This window comes from Cupressus sempervirens, chromosome 4 (genome assembly GCF_028749045.1).
Source record: "Cupressus sempervirens isolate cs-2001-9-10 chromosome 4, ASM2874904v1, whole genome shotgun sequence".
In the NCBI taxonomy this organism is placed as follows: Eukaryota; Viridiplantae; Streptophyta; class Pinopsida; order Cupressales; family Cupressaceae; genus Cupressus; species Cupressus sempervirens.
The window spans coordinates 296,377,452-296,397,403 of record NC_143121.1 but is presented as its reverse complement, the minus strand read 5'-3'; the positions used below and the strand labels follow the sequence as shown (position 1 = coordinate 296,397,403).

Below are 19,952 nucleotides of genomic sequence, written 5' to 3'. Positions count from 1 at the left end.
TTATGTCATCAAACTAGTGGTTGACATGATCAATTTGACGTGCTAACATCATCTTCTTGGCCCCCTACTAATGTCATTTTTGGAAGGATGACATCACTTTCTACTTGTTGATGTCATTTTTTAGTAGCTAGATTTTTTTTCGATGATGGGGAATTCAATTTTTTTCCAGTGACTATAATTTTCCAAAGAACTTAATTTTGGAGCAGCAGTTGGTTTTTTGGCCATAACTTGAGCATAAAAAGGTCTTTTTTTAATCCAAAAGAAGCACTAGAAAGCTAGTTCGGAGATGAAGATGATGATGCTAGTTTCATTTCTTTTTGAGTTTTTTGGATCCCCCATTTTTGGTGTTGAAATAGAGGCTTCAGTTTCCTCCCTCTTTGCATCTGGCATCCACGTTCTTTTCTTAGTTTTTGTGCTTTCAATAGTTTTTTCTTCAGTTATTGAGGGATATATTTATACATTTTGGGGTGGAGCATTTTCTTTTCTATAATTTACTTCAGAATCAACCCTTTTGCTTTCATCTTCTTCTCTCAATGTTGGACCCTTCTATAACCCAACTAACACCACACATCTATCACACCTAGAAAGAAAAAATGAATAGGCTTCTCATATCATGAGGCTTATGGTCATGTATAGATGAGAACCAACCAGTTCTGTAATGCCCTTTTGAGGTTCTTCAACATAGAAACAAAATGGATGAAGCCATGCAATTAATTGCACTGAACATCTTCGATAGTCTATTATTTCACTTGGATGGTTTGACCACTCCTTGAGCTATTTGGTTCAAGTTCTATGACTTGTCTAGCATTGTGAATGAGTTCCAAGCACTACAACTTGATGCAGAGTTGACTTCTTTAACACCTACCAACTTCCCCACCATTGAAGACTTCTTGATGAAGTTCAAATCTCTGTGTATAGTTTTGTAGGGATGTGGGAAAAAAAATAGATGGTGAGTGTATCTTTTTGATACTCTCAAAGTTGTGAGGACAGTATCAAATCTTGTCTTCTACTTTCTACTCCATTATGGATGCTTTGGGTAGCAGACACCAGATGCCTTCTTTTGAAATATTTTGTGACTGGTTGACACAGGAACAAGCAAAGATCCAATAGGTGGATGTTGTTGACTCTTCCAGCCAAGCATTGGTTGTTCAGTCTTCTAAAGGGAAATCAAAACAAAAAGCCAAACTGAAGAAAGATACACCAAAAATTGATCCTAAACCTCTAGCTAACCCTCCCAAGCATAAAGATTCTTTGAAGTCTACTGAGTCTACCTCCAAGACCAAGAAGAAATCAAGCGCGAGCTACAATTTTTGTGGCAAGAATGGACATCCCATTTCTAGGTGTTGGAAAAATTTGGAGGCTTTAGGGAAAGTCATGCAGGAGCATCACATTTCAGCTCCTAAGTCATCATCCCCTCCTACAGGGAAAGGTTACGCTCTTATTGCTCAAGCTATGACTTTTGGGCCTACCTAGATTCTTGATTTTGGCACCTCTCACCATATGAAAAACACTCTAAAGTTGTTCAACTCACTTGCTCCTTGTGCTACTTCATAGATTGTTGTTGGAAACTCATCACATCTTTTCAGACTGGGTTTTGGTTCTATTGCATTAGCCAGGGGTTCTCTTTATGATGTTATTTTTGTCCCTAACATTTCAACAAATCTATTGTCCATTTATCATATTTCTCACTTTGTCTCCAATTTAGTAAGTAGAGTTTGGCATGAGCATTTTGGCCATGTCAATTACAGATATCTTCAACAGATGATCACATAGGAACTAGTTCTTGGGCTTCCCCCGATTTCCTATACAGATGGTGTTTGTTAGGGTTGTGCTCTTGGCAAGCAATATAGGGATTCTTTTCCACATGGATGAGCCACTCGTGCTTTTTCTCCTTTGGAGTTAATTCATAGTGACCTAATGTCATTTCCCACTCCTTTTTCCAGTTCTAGATATGTGCTTACATTCATTGATGACTTCTCCTAATGCACATGGGTGTACTTTTTCAAGTACAAGTTTGATGTTTTTGATGCATTTTGAGTCTTCAAGACATTTGTAGATAAGTAGTCTGGTCTTTCTATTTGACAGATACACACATATAATGGGGGGAATACATGAACCAAGCTTTTAGGGATTTTTACTCTGAACATGGTCTTCAACATCAATTTTCAATTCCCTACACCCCTTAGTAGAATGGCGTGGTAGAGAGAAAGAATTGAACACTTCAGGAGATGGCTAATTGTATGATTCAGTCCAGGTCCATGGATTTGTGTTTTTGGGTAGAGGTAGTCAATTGTGCCAACCATATTCAAAATTGAATTCCTCACAAGGTAGTTCAATATATGACTCCTGAGGAGGCTTGGTCTCATGTCAAGCTTGATGTATCTTCATTCTGAGTTTTTGGTAGTGCAACATAGGCATTTGTACCTGATGCTTAGAGGAAAGCAATGGAGTGGAAGAGTCAACCCCTCATTTTTGTTGGCTACTATGAGGATGTTAAGGCTTACATGTTGTTTGATCTTGATTCCAGAGAGGTCCTATTTTGACAGGATGTCTAGTTTGATGAGAGTCTTCCTGTAGTTCCTACCCCATCTCTAGCACCTACTTCACTTACCACTACTCCCTCATCTTTTCTAGTCTCTTTTCTAGATGATGAGGATGATGATCTAGGTCATCCCCATTTATCTCTACCATAGGATCCTCCCCAAATGCCTAAATGGGCTTGAGCTATAGTTAAGGCTACAAGATCTCTAGTTGGTGACCCTTCCACTTCCCATTGCACCCATTCTCATACTATGGGTTCTAGTCTTCTTCGTCATGCTATTTGTGATGATCCTCAGACATTTGTAGTAGTGATAGGACATTCAAAGTGGGACCATGCAATGGAGGAGGAGTATTCTTCTTTGATGAATAATCATACTTACGATATTTGTTCTCTTCCTAAGGGAAGAAATTTAGTGTGATGCAAATGAATATATCATACTAGGTTTGTTGCTGATGGTTTGATTGATAAGTATAAGGATCATCTTGTTGCAAAGGGTTTTTCACAGTTTGAAGGTGTTGACTACACCGAGACATTTTCCTTTGTTGCCAAGATGAACTTTATTTGCCTTGTCTTATCCCTCATAGCTTCACATGGATGTCCCATTTTTCAGATGGATGTAAAGAGTGCCTTCCTGCAAACTGATCTCACAAGGAAATTTACATGGATGAGCCTTTAGGATTTGTCCAGGATTCCTCCTTGGTTTGCAGACTTCAACGCTTAGTGTATGGTCTCAAATAGGATCCTTGGGCTTGGTATGAGAAGATGAACTCCTTTCTGCTTTCTACAGGCTTCACCCACTGCCATTCTGACCCTATAGTGTACATTCAGCGTCTTGGAGCTGAGGTTTTGATCCTTGTCCTATATGTTGATGATGTTATCCTCATGGTTAACTCATCCTCTATGCTTTAGGATGTTCAATGTGCATTGATGACTGATCTTGGCCCACTACACTATTTTCTTGGTCTACAAATTGTTTAGTCCTCTACTAGAATTTTTTTTTATTAGCAGAAGTATGCTCTTGACATGCTTTGCTGCTTTGACATGCTTGACTGCAAGCCTACTCCAACACCTTTTCAATCAGGTGTCACCTTGTCTACCTCCTGCTCTTCCCCTTCAATGGATTTCACTCTGTACCGACAGTTGGTTAGCAGCTTGTTGTACTTGATGCACACTTGTCCTGATCTCTCCTTTGCAGTTGGCCTTGTCTCTTAGTTTTCCCAGGAGCCTCATGAGAGTCATGGAAAGCTACCAAGAACATTTTGAGATAAATCCAAGGCACACTTATGCACGATAAACATTACACATTAGGGACTCCTCACATTGTTGGCTACACTGATTTGCATTGGGTCGGTGATGTCAATGATTGAAAGTCTACTTATGGCTTTGATTTTTGTCTTGGCTTTGGTCCTATCACCTGGTTGTGCAAGAAGTATCATGCTTGAGCACTTTCATCTATAGAAGTTGAGTATAGAGTAGTAGTACTTACTAGTCAGGAGATTTTATGGCTTTGTCAGTTGATGACTAAGTTTGGTTTTCCTCCTGATCATCCCACTATTCTATGGTGCAATAATCAAAGTGCTATTAATATTGCCTACAGCCTGGTGGACCCTCAGAGCACTAAACATATTGAGTTGCATATGCACTTCATCCGTCAACTAATCGAGGATGGTGTTATCTCTTTGGAGTATATTCCCACTGACATGTAGGTTGCCGACATCTTCACCAAACCTTTTGCATCACCATGCTATCTTCAGTTGCAGTCTATGCTTGGGGTTACAGAGGTTCCTTGGGGGGTCTTGTTGAGGCCTTCCTTCCTTCATGTTTTTTCCAGCATGTTTGTACTTACCTCTTTTTGGGGGAGGGTTTTTCCCATGTGGTTTTCCCTGTTTCCCCGTTTTCAGAGGTTGCATTTCTTTGCAATTGTACATGGGTACATTTCTTGGCCTAGTTGTCAAGACCCATTCTACATTTCATCTTAGCTTTTGTGAGCTTAAGTGTATTCCCCTAAGTTACACTTAAGGGGGGTTGATAGTGTAAATTATTGTTATTTACACTTTACTTAAGTTTACTTAGGATAAATGCATTATTTATTAGTTTGTCACCTAGGAGTTTGCATACTTTCACGTGTTGTCTTGTTGAAAACACAAGAGTTAGCACTTTATTTTAGCACATGGTGTCTACAACATCTCTACACAAGATACACCTTGTCATACATGGAGGGTAATCCAAATTTTGTAGACATGTGCTTAGTGGTCATGCTTATCTCCTAGCTCTTTCTAGCTCATTCTAGAAGCATCCTAGAGGCCTTTATAAATAGGCTCTCCTAGTGTATTTTTGTACAAAAATTTCATTTTTAATTGTTGGAATATATTTTCTCTCACATCATTAAGATTCTCCAAGTCCTGCCTTTCCTTTATGGTTTCTCTTCAGTAAGTTATTTGTATGCAAGTGCTCTTAGCGAACTGTGAAGTTGGCTTTCATAACTTCTACAGTATCTACAAAGTGTTTTGAATGTGCAATTTTCAAAACCTCAATCTCTTTATCTTTCATTTTTATAATGTCCCTTCTATTGAAAGAAACACAAGAGTGACTGATCCAATATTCAACAACTTGTCTTCTTACATCTTCTAAAATTCTTTCTTTTTGAGGAAGCCTATAAATATTAACCTAACTTTCTTCAATTTTCTCATCTAGCAAATTTTTATTCTTGATATATGTTTGAACTATTCTTCTAGATGCACTGAGTAATTAAGAAATTGCTTGAACTTGCTTTCTTTGTGACAAATTTCTTTTAGTAATCATAGTCATCATTGCTTTATGTGGAACATCTAAATCAACTACTTGACTTGTGTTATCAATAACATTCAATGCATCTATCAAATTTTTAACTATTGTTTATTTTACATGACTTATAGAGCTCTTCTTATTGTTGACACCCAACAACTTCAAAATAAGAGTAATTTCTCTTTTCTTTAATACCCTGGCAAACAATTGTCTTTTACCAATACAAGTTTTTTTTAATATTTAAATAGTGCTCCCACATGTTTTTGAGATGTAGTTTAACTATGCCTTCAAGTACCATGTATTCAAATGAAATTTGACTGAAAATAGATTCTTCATCCATCTCAATCAAGTTTTCCAAGCCAAAATCAATATTTGTAGATTGCCTACTACTTTATGGAACTTGAACAAGATCTTCTTCAACTTCAGTGAATGGATCTTCAATTAGAGAATTTGCAACATCTTTTGTCCATCCTTTCTTCTTGTCACCTCTTTTTGAATCATATCATTTTGATCCATTTCTTTTATTTCTTGTTGGACACAAAACCAAACTTGAGTGCTTCAAATCACCTGCATACAAAAGACTTCAATTTACCTACATACAAAATAATAGATCATACAAAATCTAATAAAATTGTATGATCTATTATAAGTTTTTTCTTTAATTAAAAGATAAATAAAATTAGCTAATAAAATTAGAGTTACATGGTGAATTGGTTACATGAGGGTTGCTATGTTTTGTTGCATGAACAAAATATAATAAAATCGTAAAGTATACTATAAGTTTATTTAAAAAATAAAAATAGAGCTAAATAAATTAGCCAATAAAATTAGAGCTACTTGTTGAGCTGGTTGCATGAGGGTTGTTATATTTTGTTGCATGAAAAAAATATAATAAAATCATAAAGTATACTATAAGTTCTTTTTTTCAATTTAAAGCTAAATAAAAAATAGGTAATAAAATTAGAGCTAAGATGAATAAGATGAATAGGTTGAATGAGGGTATATTTTGTTGCATGAACAAAATTTAATAAAATCATAAAGTATATTATAGGTTTTTTTTCTAATTTCAATTAATTATTTGAATATTTTAATTTTAATTTTAATCAAGTAATTAATTGGAATGAGTAAAATAGTTGATTTAAAGAAAGAAATTGATTTAAATAAAATGAATAATTGATTTAAATAACTTGATTAAATCAAATAGTTGATTTTTTATGGGTGAGATGTCAAAGCCAAGATTAATTATTATTATATGTTGTGATTAATTATTATTATTTTTTAAACTTGAGCAAACTTGAACCCAAGACCTTCGAGATAAGAGGATCATAATTTACTGTTGTGTTGTAGGTTCTTGCCTAAACACAATAATTGATTTAAATCAAATAATTTTATTAAATTAATTTAAATATGTAATGATAATTAATTTTTTTAAATAAAATTAAAAATACTTATCATAAAAATTAAAAAATTAAAATACACATTAAAAATTTAAAAAATTAAAAAAAAACCATATAAAAAATGCTTATCTTTAAGCATTTGGTTGCTCATGTAGCCAATTTGGGCTGAAAGGCATTCATCTAGAACTTGTTTGACTGAAAGCATTCCAACCAAAATTGTCACAAAAAATTTGCAATTTTGTTATATCATAGACTTCTACGATCTAATTCAATATCAAAATTTAGGTTTTAGGAAAAAATAAAAATGTCACTTTATAGAGCTCAGAGTAAGAATTATTGAGTTTTGGGTAGATATAATATATATTATAATTATAATATATTTTAAGTATGTATTTCAACACTCAAGAAATGCTCATTTGAAGAAAGAAAAAAAATATTAGATGATGTCACAAAAATTAAAAAATTATACGTTACACTAGAGGTGAGAGTAATCTTCAAGAATATATAACTTTTTTGTGATTAACATAGACTTGATAGGCTGTAGCAAAGAAGAAAGAACCAGGGCACAAAGGAAATGAAGGAGGATCATGGTCCTAGAAAATGAACAAGGGAAAATTCGAAGAGGACTGAGGTCATGGATGATAAAGAGATTGATGAGATGAGGGCTTTTCCTATGAACATGAACATTCTGGTTGATTAGGTTGCTGACCTACTGAAGAACTTATAGTTATCATGTTGCTGTCTTTTTGCTTTTTTTGCCGTCTTTTTTCTTTTTCTTGTTGTATTAGGGCTTTCTATTATGGCTTGGTTATCTTTTTGGTGCTAAGGCACAATTTCTTTTAGTCTTTTCTCATTTTGATGTAAAAGGTTTTGGGTCCTTTCAAAACTTGTTTTTACTTATTCAAAACATAGAATTGATAGGGGAAAATGGCAGGAACTAAAAACTAATAGGTGTAAAATTCATCCATTTAATAGGTGTAAACTTCATCCATTTATACACATGTTATCACTTTATACCATCTTCAAATTCCAAACGCAAATATCATTGTTATGCTATAGCATTTTAACAGTTTTTAAGTTGTTAGTTTTTCCCTTTGTAAAAAGGTGACACGTGTTTGTAGTTTTACTCACTTGTTTTCGAATTTAGGAGTCCATTAAGTCTCATATGAAGTTCTACTATGAAAATACACTAAGGTAGGGATAAATAATTCTATAAATTGTACAATACTTAAGTGCTTATAGTTTTGGGATGAGATTATTAGATATACATAAATACGTATATACATACTTATATTCTACATACTTATAGCATTTTAACAGTTTTTAAGTTATTAGTTTTTTCCTTTGTAAAAAGGTGACACGTGTTTGTAGTTTTACTCACTTGTTTTTGAATTTAGGAGTCCATTAAGTCTCATATGAAGTTCTACTATGAAAATACACTAAGGTGAGGATAAATAATTCCATAAATTGTACAATACTTAAGTGCTTATAGTTTTAGGATGAGATTATTAGATATACATAAATATGCATATACATACTTATATTCTACATTATATATATATATATATATATATATATATAATTTATTTATTTATTTATTTATATGTGTGTGTGTGTACACACACACAAACACACATCTACATCTAAGGTTGAGGTTTGGGAGCTTGATTTCCATCTTTTTAACATGCATTCTTCTACCAATTATATTTCTCAAGTTCTTTATACCAGGTTTTTATATTATGAGACGAGTATTGGTAAAATTAACACTGTATTTTCACACATCTTCTAATCTTTCTAACCTAATTTATTTTTAAAAAATGAACAATATTGATATATTAAAAAAAAATTTAACACTTTTTTGAGACTTTTTTTTAGTAACACTTGACCTACTTGTCCAAATTGAAAATCATTTATGTATAACTATTATGTAGTTCATTCTTTATAGTTTTAAAAAAAATATAATTTTCAATTAGTTTGTTATAATTTATTTGACTTCTACAAACAAGTATATAATTTTCAAGATGCATCCACTTTGAAGAACCATAAAAATAATATAACCAGCATAAAATTACAAAAAGAGACACGACTTCTAGTATTGATTTTTAGTTATTTTTCTACTAAAGGATTTTCAAAATACTAAATGAAACTATATCTCTCTTTAATTTGCATGCCACACATTACATGTTATATTTTGTTGAAAAAAATAGGAATACTTTTTGGGGGGGGGAGGAATTTGACTCTCAGTATTATCCATTTTAAAAAAAAATTAGTATTTTATAAACAAGATTTGGAGTAGTACTCGCTCTTAACTATCTTTATACCAAAGAGTTTTCAAAATATGAAATGAAAATATATCATATTTGACTATATGGAAAGCATTGGGTTATGTTTTCTTGAAAAAAAGGAACACTTATTCATATAGAAAGGATTTGACCTTCTTAATCTTATCCATTTTGAAAATTTTCGCTATTTTTGAAACAAGATTTAGAGTATTGCAATTCTCTTTATTTTGACATCTCCAAATTTTGAGTGCATGATTCTTTAATTTCTCCTCAAACATTAGGTTTAGTTGAACTGGAAAGAAAAGAGGCCTCTTATACCTCACTTTTTTTTACAACATCTTGGTGTATATGTCACTAGGAGATTAGGTGTTCAAGTATATAGAGATAGGGACAACAACATGACACCCTGACAATATGTTCCTTCTAAGGTATTGCACTTAATCGGAAGCATAACATATGAATCAGAGTTTCTTACATTACCATGAACAATTCTAGTCCTCTACTTGAAGAATGCCATGAGAAGGGAAAAAATGAGTCCTAGTTTTGTGTGAAGAAGGAAGACTCATTTATAGAACTATGGTGATAAAATAGCATGATCATGGGAGGTGCCTCATCAAGTGAAATGATTGATCACATAAAGAATCTATACATAGAAAGATGAAGGGTTCTTATTATTGAAGTATGCACACTTGAGTAAATTGAATAAAATGCTAATTTTAAGAGGGTGAATGTTATTTGGACCTTAACCCTTTTGATGTATAGATATATGTGACACCATACTAGAATGCATATTATGCACAGGGTAATAATATGTGAGTTCCTAGATATGTTAAATATAGGGTTATTCAACCTCATAGGATTCAAAAATTAATATTATTTTTTTGAATTTAATTATTGTTTTAATAAGTAGTGTACTCTTAGATTTATTCAATATAATATTAGTCAATCTCATAAAAGGTTTATACATCTTGATCTAAAATTAAGGTTTAAATCTATTAATGTAAATTAGGCTTTCAAATAGAACTATTAAGATCTTCTAAACTAACCATAATATATGTTAAATGAATGTTATATGAAAAATTCTAAATAGATCCAAATAATAGCAATAAAATAAGAGCAACAATGATAATTATTAAAGAAAAATATACTCACTAATTCTTATATAGAGCTATTATATCTAGCACTAGTAGATAATCCAATATTGCTCTTATACATGAAACGACTAGTGAGTAGATTTTTATTAGCATATTACATATTTTGTTCTTATTACAATTAAGTTTTTGATGTTTCCCCCTTAAAAGAGCTTTACCTAATAATTATCATTGTTGCTCTTATTTTTTAAATTTTTTTATATGGATCTATTAAGAACTTGTCATTTGTTTTACCATTATTAAGGTTAATTTAGAAGATTTAGATTTTATTATTGAAAGCCTAATTTACAGATATTTAAATCCTAATTTTTGAAGGTATATAAACCCTAATTAATATATTTTTGAAAACTTATATTTTCTTTTATATTTTATTAAAAAAAACTTTAAAAAACTCTTGAGACACACATACGAAATTGGGATCATGTTTATGTTTATTTTTGACATTAGTTGAAAACAAAGTCGAAATATATTTCTTTTAAGGAAATGTTTAAGAAATGAGATCTCATTTGTTGAAAATAAAGTTGCAATTATATTTTAAAAATATAAATGTCTAAGCAATGAGATCTCATTATTTAGCTAAGGAGACCTCATTACCTTTAGAAATAGGTGCCTATTTTCCATTAGACTCAAAGAGTAATGAGGTCTTGTTCCAAAATTTGGCTTGAAACTATGGTGTATAAAAGGTATTTATTTCTAAAATAATGACTATCCATGTTTATTAGCTATTTTTCACACTTTTGACTAAGTTCAAAACTTCCACAAGTAGTCGACTAGACTTCTGTTTATATCCCTATCACACAAAAAGATATAAATACTATTATTTAGCTTTTACAATGTGCACTCATTTTCCTTTGTATATGAAAATAATTTCAAATCTAGATGTATAATACAAATAGAGGTTAGTCTTTGAATTGATGTTCATGCCCCACCTTCTCCATCTAATATGAATGTTATAATTATTATATGATCATAACATCCTTCTTAGTAAGTTGTTTTAACTTAAATTTTTTGTCTCACTTAATCATGTAATTCTTGTTAATTTAGAAGAAAACACAAAGGTAGAACAAACCTAATAGTTAAAGCCCCCTCCCAAACTTAATTCATATGGCTTAGTATTGTGGAATATTTTTAATTCCTTTATATCTCTAATTTAGATTTTCATAGGTGTAATTTTATACATAAATTCTTAGATTCATTGATAAGATAATTATTTTTGGAGTCAAATTATTATATTGCTATTAGAATTCAATTGTATAATTTTTGAGTCCAACTCATTGACTCATGTCTCATGAGGGCACTGGCTAAATAGCCAAATATTTGCACTAGCTATTTAGGCAGTGTCGTTACCTCCATCTCCTTCATCTATTCTATGTTTGCAGTAAAACATACTATCTATTAGCATTGGTATATTTTGTCAGAGTTAGCAGATTGTATTGTCAAAATGCTAAGGTCATTTGTGTAGCCCTTCAATTGCCCCTGTACAGTTAGATAAAATATACTTGCGGATAAAATATAAGTTGTTTGATTTTCATCTCCTTGCCTAAGTTATGACTTGTCAAATAAATTTATCATTTATGGTGAAAATGGTCAAATAAATTTAATATTTCCTTTTGTAACTATCTGTATTAGCTTTGAGAGCTTCTAAATCATTTTTAAAAAAATACATTTTAAATTAAAAAATTATATATGTAAATTTAAATGGATATATTTAGTATTATAATAAGAAAATGCAATGAAATAAAAAATACTTTTTCAATATCAAACATTTTTTAAATTTTGAATAATATATTTATAATAAATGGTTTTTTAGTTTTCCAATAAACATATTAATTTTGAAAAATAAAATTAATATTTTTTTTAATAAAGAGTAATTGTTGCAATATATATTTGATTCATACCAATTTAAAATATAATATATGTTTAAATTTCTTAATTACAAAAATATTTCATAAACAATTAAATAATAACAAAGGAGTTGTATATAAAAAAATATAAAAATAAAATACATAAAATAATAATATTTTACTTCATATTGATAAAAAATACTTATTATATTTTATCAATAAATAAAAGAGTTGTATATAAAAAAATTTAAAAAACACATCAAATAATAATATTTTACTTCATATTATAAAAAAAATCTTATTATACTTTATCAATAATATATTATTCTTAAATATAAGAATAAATGTAAGAGTCAACTAAACCTAAATTCATAATTATAAAAAATATTAAAAAAATGTATATAAAAAAAATTTAAAAAAATATAAAAAAATGTTAATTTAGTCGATAGGCTATTTGTGGGAACTTTGTTCCCGAAAATTAAATTTTGATGAAAAATTTGCAAGTTGGTCAGGAATGTTGTCAGTTTGGCTGGAAAATTGAAAATCTTTCTCGTTAATTATTTACCGGCCAATTTTTATATCCCTCTACTTTTAACTCTTATTTTGATATTTATTAGTTGTTATCTCCACTTTTAACTATTGTTTTTCTTTTTCTATTTATTAGTTGGGATCTCCACATTAGCTCATGTTGTGATCTATTCATTTAAGTTTTGATTTTTAAAATTGATTTAGAATTTTAGTTTTTAAATTATTTTTTAATATTAGTTTAACTTTTTCTTTAAATATTATTTTTTAGTTTCTATAATTTATTTAGTCAATAGAATTTTTGTTAGACATATTACTTTTTTTATTTCTCTTATTAATTTTTCATAATAGATTTTTAAATGAGTTTTTAAAATTTTTTTTCCATATTTGATAGATTTAATTTAAATAAATAATATTTACTAAGCTATTTAAAATATTTTAGTAAATATTATGTTATTTAAATTAAAAATTATTAATAATCTAATTTGTTCACATAAGATTATATTTTAAATATCCATTTTTAACTATTAGTTTTCTTTTCTTATTTATTTAAAAAATAATTACTTGTGATCTTCACATTCGATTATGTTGTGATCTCTTATTATTAAACTTTTGGTTTTTTAAATTGATTTAGGTTTTAGTTTTTAAATTACTTAATTTTTTTTTAATTAGTTTAATTTTTTCTTTAAATATTGCTTTTTAGTTTCTATAATTTATTTAGTCAATATAATATTTGTTAGAGATGTCATTATTTTTTATTTTTTTGTATTTGTCTTATTATTTTTTTGTAATAAATTTTTTGATGGATTTTTTTTTTTAAATGATTTTTTTTTCATATTTGATAAATTGAATTTAATTGTAAAATTTTGAAATTATTGAACACGTTTCTTAAACAGTATTCATATTTTCTAAATATTATAAAATTTATATCTATGTTTTAATCTTCAACTATTTTTATTTTGTATTTTCATTTTAAAAAAACTTATATTTACATTATTTAATGTTCATTCTACATTTTTCTCTTAAATCTCATCTCCTATCGGCGCACTCGTTGCATGTACAAAAGCATGCGACTACTAGTATATCATTATTGAGATAAAAATCTTACTATCCACATTAAAAAATCTTCAAAAAGGTATTGAGCATCACATACCATTGTTGTATTGGTCATAAACATAGGACATAAGATCTAAGTAACATTTGTTCCTATCAACATCCTCTGCCCATATCCAACAATCTCTATTCCTTGATAAGTAGGAGATAATTTCCACACCAAATGGGGTTCCAAGCTTTGGGTTTAACCATGAAGGAAACTCCGTAGTTAAGCGCACTTAGACTGGAGTAGTACTGGGATGGATGACCTCCCAGGAAGTCCCGGTGCTTCACCTTTGTGAGCATCACCTAGATCCAATGAGTGTTAAGTGTTCCATTTATTCTCATGAGAAATGGATTCGTGTTGAATCACTACTCATGAAACATGGGTCAATGAGTTTGACTCAAAATCACACAGTTAAATCTTGATAGCAATATCATAATCTCTATTCCTTTTCACACTCCAAGAGCACCAATACGATATTTATTAAAATATTACTACTAGAATTTAAAACCAATAGTAAGTATATTATTGAGATAAAAATATTATTATTGAAATAAAAATATTGTTTTTAAGATTATTATTTTTTATATTAGAAAAAAGATACATTTCATTATTCTAATCCATAAACATATGATAAAAAGGCCTCCATACACAACCAACCTTTGATCTATCAAGACAATCTCTACCAAACATCCACAGATACATCTATTCATTTATTATGATTTCTTAAGATTTCTAGAATTAGTCTTATAAACCTTTAATGCTTGAGAGAGATTGTAGAATAAATCATTAGGTTCATATGAATGTTTTTCTTTTTAGGTTCATATCAATGTTTTTTTAAAAAAAAATTTATACTAAAAGGTAGTTCATACTTATTTATAAAATATAAAAAAAGATCTTGTGAAATTCTATGTATTTGTACATTGCAATTGATACATTAAAATAAATGTAGAATTACACAAATATTACACGTTTAATTTAATATAATATGTCTCCTTGTGATATATTAACAATTGCAAAAGAACAATTATATATAGTACTTATGACACATTAAAAACTAAAAACAAATTAAGATGAATCAAATAAATAATATTCAAAAATTTTAATTTTAGATTTTAATCAAAGAATAAATTTATATTTCTATAAATTAAAAATATGTTTAAATTATAAAATAGATTTTAATACTTATTCTTTATTTAAAAAAATATTGATATCTTTTTTTAATTTAATAATTTTTATTATAAAATTAAATTAGTTCATTTATTACAAATATATTTATTTTACATTTATGATAAAGATTATTATATAACATACTAATACTAATATTTTATTTATTTTACAAAGTCTTACAAAATAAATTTTTATTTTCACTCAAATGTTCTTTTCAAAGTCTCAAAAAATAAATATAAAATTTAAACAATTAAACTCACAGAAATGGAAGAATTGGTAAAGTAAGATTGTGGTAGCTATAAACGGACGATTCATGGCCACACCAATCACCTCAGCGTTTTGACTGTACAATCCGACAAAATATACCAATGCTGACAGATAGTACGTTTTACTGCAAACACAGACGAAGGAGACGAAGGTAGGGGAGATGACCCAATAGTTGAGCGGGGTCCAATAGTCGATCACCCTATTGTGAACATAGAGTCCAATCTTCCAACATATTTTTACTATATATTGTAATTAATTGATCTATTTGTAAATATAAAAAATTCTAAATGTTGATATAAATTATACCAATATTTGAACACATGAAAACTTATAAATGTTATAGAAAAAATAAATAAATGAATTCATTAATGAGTGAAATAAATAACTTTTTGTTTCAAACAAAATATCAGAGCTATCTAATATGTGTGTGTCACTTAAAACATAATATGCTCACTTAAATAAACATTGATATCTTAGTGTAGACATACTATTCTTATGTGTACAACTATTGGGGTAGCAATGTATATGCATAAAGTAAACCATATCAATAATATGTATCATCACACATATAAAAGGTGAATACCAATAAATGCCTTGTATTTTCTTATGAAATGTGTGAGATTGTGAGAAAAAATTAGTGTTCAACTAATGGTCCCTTTGTGTTGGATATATGTTGTATTTTATATAATAATGTATTATTTTTATAACAACAAATAATTTTTTTGTGTTAAAGTATGTGTCTTTTTGTGTTATTTATAAAAGTTATATATAACAAATATTTATGATTAATAATAACTATTTAGTCCATTTAAGTTGCATATATGTTACATTTCATATAGTTGTACAATATTCTATTAACGACAAGTGATTATTTTAAATTCAATTAGTAGAGATTTTTAGATTAAGCTTGGGTCAAATGTTCAAAAAGTCATTTTTTAGACACATTTCACTAGGTGCACTATTTTAACGAGTTGCGTGATGAGTCACACCTTCAAACCTTAGTTATAGGTAGTTCAATGTCCATTTTACATTTCAAAAAAAAAATGAAAGTCTTACGACATCCCATGTAGCGGCTACATGTTGACGAATTTAGCTATCACGACTACTGGGTCCTCTCCTCTAATGACACTGCCTAAATAGCCGATGCAAATATTCGGCTGTTTAGCCAGTGCCGTCTGATGAGTAGTGGCTCACCACAACCCGTCTCTCATGAATTCAAATAAGAATGAATGGAAACCCAGTAGATTTTCCTGGTTCATAAAAATAAATGGCGAAGCCTCCTCCGAATCCTGCACCTGGCTGATTCATTATGACTGTCAAACCGATATCACCGTTTTATTTGCATAAACATTTTCTCATTCGAATGGCCTACGAAAAACTCATGTTCATAACAGTATGAGATGGCACCCATTGAGCAGTAATTCAATGCATTTAAATCAAACAGGGATGGAAATCACGCGAGAACTTTTGCGGTCCTAAACAATGAACACCAGGATTGGTGTTTTGAATCAACGGATTCAGAAAAGGAAAACAACTTTTCCCCCTTTCCCATTCACCATTAACAAAAGTGACATTGAACAAATTCAGGGCAATACCCCTAGGCTCATTACGCAGAACGTCGTTACATTCGGTAAGAAGGATCGATTCAAAGAGGCCCTTCAATTTCACCATTCGGACTCTTTCCTCTACAGTTCTCTTTTGCAAAGTTGCCTCAAGTTTAACGATCTTCCACAAGGCAAACTGATTCATGCCCACGTCATTCTAACTGGATTTACCCTCGAAATTAATGTGGGTACCAAGCTCATCACGCTGTATGCTAAGTGTGGCAGTTTGGAAGACGGCCAAAGAATATTGAAGGAGATGCCTGAATATGATGTGGTCTCCTGGACTGGATTGATCGCAGCTTATTCTAAGCGGGGACAAAGTAAAGAGGCCTTGAGCTTGTTTTATGAAATGCAGGAAGCAGGTATTAAACCAAATGAGTTCACTTTTGCGAGCATTTTATCAGTTTATGCAGATTTGGAAGCTCTGGAGCAGGGTAAAGTGGTTCATAAGGATATAATTAAAGGTGGGTTTGATTCGGATGTTTATGTCAGTAATGGTCTTGTTAATTTGTACGGTAAGTGTGCGATTGTGGACGATGCGCGCAAAGTATTTGACAAAATATCTAAACGAGAAACAGCTTCGTGGAATGCCATGATTGTTGGGTATGTTCAGAATGGGTATGTTAATGAAGCGCTGGAGCTGTTCGATAAAACCCCTGAAAGGAATATACGTACATGGACTGCAATGATGACAGGATACGTACAGAATGGCTATGTGGAAGAGGCGCTGAAGCTCTTTGACGAAATGCCAGAGAGAAATGTTGTGTCATGGACTGCAATGATTGCTGGACTTGTGCGCAACAAGTGGTTTGACGAGGCCCTGAAGCTGTTTGGAGATATGCAAATGGCAGGTGTAAAGCCAAACTCCGAAACCTTTTCTGCCGTTCTTCCAGCATATGGCAGATTGGGAGATCTTTGCAAGGGTGAGGAGATTCATGAAGAAATAAACAGACACGGATTTGAATCAGATGTCTTTGTGGGAAGTGCCCTCGTGGATATGTATTTTAAATGCGGGAGTGTCGAGAATGCGCAATGCGTCTTTGATCAAATTGTGGTGCAGGACGTTGTCTCATGGACGGTACTGGTTGTAGGATATGCAAGTAATGGATATATAGACGAGGCTGTCAAACTGTTTGATAGAATGCCTGTAAAGAATTTGGTTTCGTGGAATGCCATGGTTACAGGATATGCACAGAATGGGTTTTTTGGGCAGGCTCTTGAGATCTTTCAAAAGATGCAACTGGAAGGTATTAATCCAAACATGGACACTTTTGCCAGCGTCCTCCAAGCATGTGCAAGCTTGGGAGATCTCTGTAGGGGCAAGGAAATTCACACAGACATGATTAGAAGTAGAAATCTCACTGACATCTTTGTAGCGAGTGCACTTGTTGATATGTATGCGAAGTGTGGAAGCATTGAGGATGCCCGACAAGTGTTTGACAAAATGCCCACCCGAGATGTAGTTTCATGGACTGCAATGATCGTAGGATATGCTATGCATGGCTATGGCAAAGAAGCTCTTCAACTCTTTCATGAAATGCAAAGCTGCACCATAAAGCCAGATGGTGTTACTTTTGTTGGTGTTCTTGCGGCATGCTGCCATACAGGGCTTGTAGATGATGGATGGCGATACTTTTATTCAATGAATGAGGAATTTCACATTGTTCCTACAATGGACCATTATTGTTGCATGGTTGATCTCCTTGGCCGTGCAGGGCATCTGGATCAAGCACATGACTTTATCAACAAAATGCCAATAAAACCAGATGCTTCTATTTGGGGATCTTTGCTGGGTGCCTGTAGAAATCATAACAACATAGAGCTGGGACAAATTGTGGCGGAAAACCTTGTTCAGTTAGACCAAACAAATGCTGCACATTATGTGCTTTTGTCAAATATCTATGCAGTCGCTGGTCGATGGAATGATGTGGACAAGGTTAGAAGAGTGATGAAAGAAAGGAATGTTAAAAAGGTGCCCGGCTCCAGCTGGGTTGAGTTAAATGGCAAGGTGCATGTCTTTGTTGTAGGAGATAGATCACATGCACAAACAGACCAAATTTATGAAGAGTTAGAAAACTTGTCTGGACGACTGAAGGAGGTAGGTTATATGCCTGATAAAAACTTTGTGCTCCATGATGTTGAAGAAGAACAGAAGGATCATATTCTTGACCACCACAGTGAGAAGCTGGCCATTGTGTTTGGGCTTCTTAACACATCCCCTGGAACAGCTATACGGATTGTCAAAAACCTTCGAGTGTGTGGTGATTGCCATTCTGCCACCAAATTTATCTCCAAGATTGTTTCAAGAGAAATTGTTGTGAGGGACTCAAATCGATTCCACCATTTTAACAATGGGATGTGTTCTTGTGGGGACTACTGGTGATGCTAGGTGAAACGAACGTTAGATTGTATAAGCCCACTCTTTCACACCCCTTTGAATATATTATATTGGTAGATAAGAACTGTGATGTAGCTGGAGTTCCTACCTTTTGTTATAGCAAAGTGCAGTAACTGAAATTGAAAACTAAAAAGTTCAACATTAATACAACAATGTTTTGTCACAATCAGGATCATTTGAAATAGAGTTTTGAAGAATTAGCAAAACAAATTATATGCAAAAAGGAAATGCAAGAAACGGTCATATTCAGTTGAAATGCAAAACCCAGAACAGGACACTAACAACTAGATCAAATGTTATGGATGCTGATTTGAAAGTTGTACATTGTAGCACCTTAGTACAAATCAAAGCAACAAAATCCTCCAAATTGAAACAAAACCGTGACTTTTTGAGCATCGAAAATTCTACAATTTTACAAGCTTTGTGCTATGTAAATGCAAAGCTGGGCTAGATTGACTCCCCGCTATGTTTTTGTTTAACAGAAGTAAAGAGTAATATTTCCGAATCCGTATAAGTTTAGAAAAATAATTAAGTGTCAGCACTAACCATGCTCGAAAGAAACAATGACACGTAAAGATGAAGATTATTTGTACCGACAATGAAGTATGAGTACCGACAGTGGAGCAATCTCAGATTGAATTAGAGAGACAATTCATACACCCACGCTTTCAAAAAAACAAATATATAATAAGGCACACATATTTGTACATAAATTTGACAGTTCCTAGACTTTAATGAATAATAATCAATTTAACTAACTAAGATTTGAGTTAAATCAGTATGCCATTGTCAATAACGCACACGTGTGCACGAATTTGACAGTTGCTAGATTTTAACGAATAATAATCAACTTATTTAACTAAGCTTTGAGTTAGATCGAGTAAATAGGTGG

The 19,952-nt window shown here is 31.4% G+C and overlaps 1 pseudogene across 1 annotated transcript; it reads left to right on the top strand.

The window, feature by feature from the left end:
* The first annotated feature begins 16,194 nt into the window (after positions 1 to 16,194).
* LOC149561176 (pentatricopeptide repeat-containing protein At2g22070 pseudogene) lies at positions 16,195 to 19,124 on the top strand (annotated as a pseudogene). The gene has a single exon (XR_016363782.1). The product of XR_016363782.1 is annotated as a pentatricopeptide repeat-containing protein At2g22070 pseudogene (transcript).
* Positions 19,125 to 19,952: the final 828 nt, after the last annotated feature.